General features: G+C 37.9%; 1 long non-coding RNA gene across 1 annotated transcript; it reads left to right on the forward strand.

Annotated features, from left to right (window-relative positions):
* Positions 1–1,802: 1,802 nt before the first annotated feature.
* LOC140947072 (uncharacterized) lies at positions 1,803–6,424 on the forward strand. Its single transcript, XR_012166912.1, has 3 exons — positions 1,803–1,992; positions 2,256–2,579; positions 5,674–6,424. It is a non-coding gene; the product is annotated as an uncharacterized lncRNA (long non-coding RNA).
* The last annotated feature ends 998 nt before the right edge of the window (positions 6,425–7,422 follow it).

The raw sequence follows: 7,422 nt of genomic DNA on the forward strand, positions 1-7,422 counted from the left end.
GATAACACCCTCCGAGATCTCCAAAATTCTTCATATGATACAAACGCCGAATTCAATAATTGTTTTATTATTCATTCAAAATAATTCCTAGTTTAAAAACAAAGCTAAAACATGCTTACCTCCATCGATGTTAAGTTCACCTTCGATAGTGCACGTTTAGGGTTTTTCAGCTCCGCAAATGTTCTCCAAATAGCAGATGTCGCCCTTCGAGTTGTGTTCTTGCCATGTTTTTAGCTATAATTTCGCCTAGTTCTTACTCTTGAAACGAGTGAAATGTCCGCCATTTTTTGTTTTCGCAACCAAAACAACTCAACCTCCTCCCCAGGTCTTATCGGTTAACGGTGCCTTAACCTGCAAGAACGCTGCATTTTTGACGTCATTTCCTCATTAAACACAAAATTCTTCCAAATTTGGTCATCAGTAACTGGTTATGGTGAATTATGCGTGTGCTTTTAGCCAATCAGAATCGGGGAAATATTTTGAATGAATAATAATACCTCTTCTTGAACGACAGTTTTTCACCCAGATGACAGTAGAGAGAAGAGGGAGACTAGAATTTCACTTCCTTGACACCCAACTCTGAGAGGGATCACATGCCTTTTCGGTCCAAAGAAAGATCGTCTGTAAGTGTAGTAGAGGTATTTCTGTCTCTTAAGCCTGTTTTCCATATGATCGCTACGATCGCTGAGAAAAAAAGTTCAGCGATCGCAGCGATCATAGCGATCATATAGAAACCAATCTCCAGCGATCGCAGCGATCACAGCGATTACAGCGACAACAATCGCTGAGATGGAACTTTTTCTATCTCAGGGATTGTTGTCGCTGCGATCGTTGGAGAGTGTTTTCTATGTGATCGCTGCGATCGCTGAACTTTTTTTTTTCTTAGCGATCGCAGCCATCACAGAAATACCTATACAACACTTACAGACGATCTTTCTTTGGATCAAAAATGCATGTGATCCCTCTCAGAGTTGGGTGTTAAGGAAGTGAAATTCTAGCCATGATAAATGTGTAGATCCAAGCTGATTCTCCAAGGCAACAACAACAACAATGATAAATAAATGTAAATGCACAAAGAGACTTCCAGGATGCTATGCTGAGTTCATTACTTTTGCAATTCTTCTAAGAAAACGTTTTAATCAAGGCCTTTTTATTCGCATTTTGAAAAAGGAAAAAAAAAACAGTTGACAGTCTTGGGGGCTGCCATACTGTCAATAGTTTAAGAACTGAGGAGAACTCTTATCTTGACAAGTCGAGCGAACAAAGAGAGCCTTGAAAAAAGGTGTCAATAATATAACATTTAAAATAGCTAGAACAGTTGTTTGTAAAAGGAATGAGAAAGGTATAGAAAATCCTTATTTGCTCTATAATCTTTTTGGCCTGAAATTTATAATGATGCAGTGGAAAACTTTTTTTGTCGTTCGCACTCGGACTGGGAACATAATTCTAAGCGACATATTAGGTGAAAGATAAAAGAGTACATGCGACAAGACAATCGAGAGGAAATCGATGCCTACATTTGTTATCAGCGGCAAAAAAGAGAACGCGGGTCAGAAACAATCTACGCAGAAAACGCCCGGATGTGCACGTCTGCTCTCATGGGGGCAAAGAAGTGTAAGGGGGGTTAAAAACGAAACAAAAGGAGCCCATGGGTGTATATACCGTACATACATGTACTTCTATTGTTCTTATATTTTAAAAGCACTTTCCTGACTGATACAATTCTCTAACGAATGTTCGCCCCCCTAGATCCGCGACCTTTTTAGGACAATGATAACTTATGTCCATTTTAGGGTATTTAGTGCTTCACTGCCCATTTAATTAACTGTCAAAGCAACAGAAATGATTCCTCAAAGTGAACACAATAGAAATATCATTTACAAGAGAGGAAGTATTTCTTCAGTTAAGGCAAGATGGTGGAAGAGCGACATCTCCCGATTCTCCTGTATGCCATTTTGATTTTAGTTGTGTTTTTTTCACAAGGAAGTCAAGGTATTAGTGAAAGATCTTATGTTTATGTATATGCCCTTTGCGGATTTAAGTTTCAAAGTGTCGATAATTCTTTACAATCTTTTACGGGAAACTAAACGTTTAATTTCAAGGAAGGAAGAATGAAAGATTGGAGTGGGGCGCGTAAGAAAATCCTATTCCAAGGACTTCAAAGGACCTTACGCTCAATGCGTTTGATCATACAATGAATCCCCCAAAATTATGGTTCAGAATTAACGTTAGTTTTTAAATGTTTTCTCTCACAGCAGTCAGTTTCAAATCTGGAAAAATCGATAATATCACTGCCCTGAATGGCGCAGGGTTGTTCGCTTGCGAGAGAATCACGTTTGAAGAACCATTCCCCGGTGGAAAGCAAGTAAAAGTGTTTGCTTCGCCCAGCAACTCAAGTACTGGTGCTGCCTTGTGGGTGGAATCAGAAGATAAAAGTCTACGAGTACAGCGATGGCTCAAATGCCATCGAGATAAACTGGATTGCTCTACAATCTGCTCCCTCTGGGGCACAAATAGGAACCACTTCCTGGGACTCTTGGACTACTGGAACAGAATGTAAGAAGATCTACTTTCCTCAGGTTAGTTGCGCAATACACTGTATGAGCATAAAAGTGAAATAACAAATAATCCACCTTATGGACTGGACTGAACGGTCGAGAACGTTGTTCGTTCTAAAAGTCCGTGAAAAAAAAAAGGTATTTTGCATAGTTGGGAGCCTGATTTCCTTTTTCGATTTCTTGCATTTTGGAATAGTAGTCCCACTAACTAACACATATTCAGCTGCATGTTTGGTATGACGATTTCGTCATTCGTTTTGAAGTTCCATTGCAAGAGGTGCCTCACCGAACCCAATCACTCATCCATTGAATGAATGCCAGAATAAACAAAGGAAGGATCAAGGAATGGATGGATGAATGAACGAATGTTTATACCTGATCTCATTCTTAAAAAATCTATCATGCACTAACTAGTAAATAATTATTTTAGCACGCGAACATGCATGAAGACAAGCAAACAAAGGTCACATCGGCATAAGGAAATAAACAAACAGATAAGAAATAAATAAAAGGAAAGGAAGGGAAAAGGAAAAATATAGAAGGTACCTGTGCAGGAAATAATTCTCTCAGTCTTCGGATGTTGGCAGAATAAACTTTGAAGACTGAGATGGCGCATTGTTGTTTCGACAAAAATCAGTTCAGTTCTAAGTGGAAGAATTAACACACGTTCTCGAACATGCGTGGTAATGATAAATGTCACTTATATTGACAAATCGGTATGTCTCGAACGATGTGAAAAGGATTTAGGAAGGAAGGAGGGAAGGAAATGATAATTGATTAATTGATTGATTCAACGAATGACTGAACTTTACTTACCAAAGTTGAGCACTGATCATGCTATGTAAATATAAACTAAAACTTAAAAGTTAGAAGAATGAATAACAAGTAACCATAACATTCTAAAGATAGTACGGATATGTTGTTAAGATAAGAGGGGCAAAAGCCGTTTAATCATTACAGACGAAAGGCGCCATCCGTTAGAACTTGGGCTATTAATCTCTCTGTGCGCGTTTTCAATCTTCTTCAAAAGAGAGACAGTGATTTTGTTGGAATAGGCTCCTAGTTGGAATCAAACCAGATAATTGCGGGTGACCGGAGGGGCCCGAAATGAGGTCGCCCGCAATCGGCATAATCTTCAAGTTGTTTTTAGGCATGCGCAGCATGCATGACCCATGGACAACATTCTTTTGAACTTTCACTTAGAATGAATGGGATGTATGAGAATGCAATTTGATCGTGTGGGTTTGGGCCTTCTATCACTCGTAATCTGATCACGTGCGTTTTTACCTTCTCTCACGTGAAACTTACGAAAAGCGCAGCGTAGAAGCAAGCGCGTTTGCTTCGATCTCGCGCGTACTCCCTAACCTTTTGGTTAATACGACTGTAGTATCAAAATTACAATACAGAGGCTGGACAAGCGCATAATGCAAGGTCTTACATGTTTTTGTATAGAGGTAATTACTAATACTTTCAAGGCAGTTACTTCATCCATCTTTGAGGTAACACAATTTACATGTCTGTTCAAGTCCGTAAACAGATCAAATGTTGACCTAAGATCACTCAAACCGATTTAGATTTGTTTCTCTTTTTAGCTTTACAACACAAGTTCAACAACATAAGTTCCTGAAAGATGACATTGATAGAATGATATTATTTTCAAGCCTAATTTTCTTTAGTTTGAACGTCGAGGAATGCAGTCATTGGAAAAAACTATTAGCCATTAAAATTTATTTCCTGAAAGGCTTTATACGTTTTCTTTTCTTAGACATTTTTCCCTTGGGCTAACTTTGTAGGTTCACCTGGATTATGACCGATTACTAGAGCCCTGATTTGGATCAAATAATCATAGGAGATTAGCCTGAATATAATTGGCTCTGTAGTCTCACGTTCGTTCCTACACGCGCATCAAGCTAAAGATTCCGATCTGATCTGAGCAAATCAGCTATCCGCACAGACGTGATTCGGCTCGTTTTCTGCCGTGTCCCAAAATAAGCAGCAAGAGCTATTCATCTAACAAATCGTTTAGAAGAAGGGAATAGAAGCTTGTAGACTTAAAACAGAATGCAGCGTGACAAAGATTAATCCAGTCCAATTTCACCTTTGGTATCTGTGCAAAGATCCATCCTTCCAGCAATTAAAGGGATCAGGAAATGCATAATCTGCATCGTTTATCTGTCGCCTGGGGTTAATATAACACTGGTATGTCCTCCCTTGATACAGGTTACTTCCCCAAATTCCTAACCTTTAGAATCTTCTAGAACCTTTCAAATGGTCGAATAACATCTCATAACTTTCAGAAAATCACGCAAGCCATCCAAAAGGCATTTTTTTTCTTTTTTTTATCAGATCTTAACAAATGTCCTCTAACAATGATTTAGCCCCGACAATAGGTTCGCTCACATAATATAGGAAATGTTTCAAGCGTCGCGGTGGTTGAAAATAAAGACCATAAGAATCCGAAATCACAAACTTAAGATTCTCCTCCTCGATTCTTTTTTTATGCGACAGAGGTTGAAAATAATTTATCACGCGATGCCATGTTTTCTTCCTTTTCATTGGCCGAAAGCCCACCACTTGACCTGCAAGGAAGTGCCTACAAATAATGGTCTGCTAATGCGCAATGTCGTACAACTGTGTTTGGCTGCAAATAATATTCTGCTCACGCGTAATCGGAACCACGCTTTTCTCTTTCTTACGATCACTCTTGCGTGAAAAAAGGCAGATCACTTCGCTTCCCGAAGATGTTCATTAAAAACAAACTTGGTGATCGAATAATAAGAAAATTATTACCAAATCTGAAACAAAACAAAAGAAAGATGTTTTAGGATGCAAATATAGAATTGTTTCTTTTGATGTTAGTACACGAGCTTGGTTACATAATTTCATCTCTCTTTGGATTTGAACGAGTTGAACAAAGTAGGTCATTCAAACTACGTATTACTAAGTAAGAGTATCACAAGAGTAGGTTTAATGCAGTAAATTTGAAGTCTCTTTTCCCTCTCCGGACCAGTGCTTCTCAGTTATTTTTGTTTGTTTTTCCTTCCATAGTTTGCTTAAAATATTGGACTACAGCGCTTCGCTTGTGCGTCTAAACCTTTTTCTTTGCTTAATTTAGCGTTTTTTGACTCCTCCAATCGTACTTGCGACTCTCAGTCATCAGTTTCCAGGGAGACCTCAAGACGCCATGGCAGTGTGGGTAGAGGACCTGACCAAAGACAGTTTTACAGTCTGTCTCAGGGAAGTGAAGATTTTTGATGGACTTCACAAAGGCATCAAAATTGTGTGTAAAATTTTGTACCTAACTGGGGTCTCAGCCCAAAACCTCCGTGATACATATTCGCCCTTCTGAACCATGTACTATGATGGTGTATGCAACGCAAGAAGATTACTGATTATTATATTACTACATGAGAAATTTCTGCAATTTGATTGGCTCAGAGCAGTGGTATCTCAGCTTTAAAATTTGAAATACCTTCATGTGAAAATTACAAAACTTTCGCGGGTAGTAGTATAAACATAGAGTAGCATGATTTGTACGTGATATTTGGCATAAATACCACTCGTGATATTTCAAAATTCTCTCAAATTTCACTCGCCTTAGAACGGCTCATGAAATTACGTATAACAATTTCGAAATATCACTCGTGGTATTTATGCCAAATATCACCACAAATCATGCTATTACCTATATAAATCTTTTAAGACAAGAGCTGCAAAACAAACTTTTTCAAAGATTCATTTCATATATATCAAACGTGTAAATTTGTATTTCAAAACACTTTGCGTTTTTAATGTTATAATTTTTAGTTCAACCTGTTAAGGCACCGTTCAAAGAGGTTTTTTTATGCAACTTGTTTAACGTCTATTAGCAATGTAAGTAGCTGTTTTTGTAAAGATTTCAATAAAAAATTCATTGGCAGATGTTAAAGGCTAAAAAAATACGAACGGGCGGTTTGGCCTTGTCTGATGACAGTTTTCATTCTTATAGAACTGGATGGCTTATACAAATCTCACACTCGAAAACTTCACCTTATCTCACAGTCTTGAGTTTACGAAGAAAAACTTGCCATCTCAACAAGATGACAATTCCTTTTGCCAGGTACAGTAGAATAGTTTTAATCAAAATGGAGTTATTAATTCGCATCAGAAAATTTCTTAAAGACTTGCATATTGCTGAGACATGTTCCTTTCTTGCCCCATTTCTAAAAAGTATAAACAATACTTGGTTAATTTTCCCAATGACTTGCTGATTATAGATAAAATAAATCCTACTTTTATAGGCTTGATAGTAATATACAACAGTACCCTTTCGAGAAAGAACGAGATGAATAGTCGTGTTGGATTTATGCCAAGCCGCCGTGAAGCTTCGAAGTATATATTGGTCTTTGATGGGATAGTTAATTAGCCAAATTCCATGCAGCGGCACACCCCCATTTCCCTCTTACTAGAAATTACGCACCCTCCCCTCCTCTTCACCTCCAGGGCACTGATTAGTCAAATATTCTAAGCATTACACGTTTGCCTGTTTTTATCTCATTTATTATTTTATGAAGTTTATTGTATGTCTTCTTATTATCATTATCATTATCATTATTAGTAAAATCCAAAAAGTGGTCTAATATCAATGCTGCGTTTTGATTGGTTGTCAAATTTATTTATATTATTCAGGCTTAAACAATGCCTAATAAGTCATCGCACGGGATAATGAACACAAGCACATTTTTAATGCATGCACAGTAATTTGAATCCACCTTATATCCGCCACAATACAACATCATTTTAAGCGTAACATAATTCCATCAGCAATTGGAATCATACGTGCATTGGAATCCAGATAAACCGAATATCTGGGGTTTGCCTGGAA

Source organism: Porites lutea, chromosome 8 (genome assembly GCF_958299795.1).
Source record: "Porites lutea chromosome 8, jaPorLute2.1, whole genome shotgun sequence".
Classification (NCBI taxonomy): Eukaryota; Metazoa; Cnidaria; class Anthozoa; order Scleractinia; family Poritidae; genus Porites; species Porites lutea.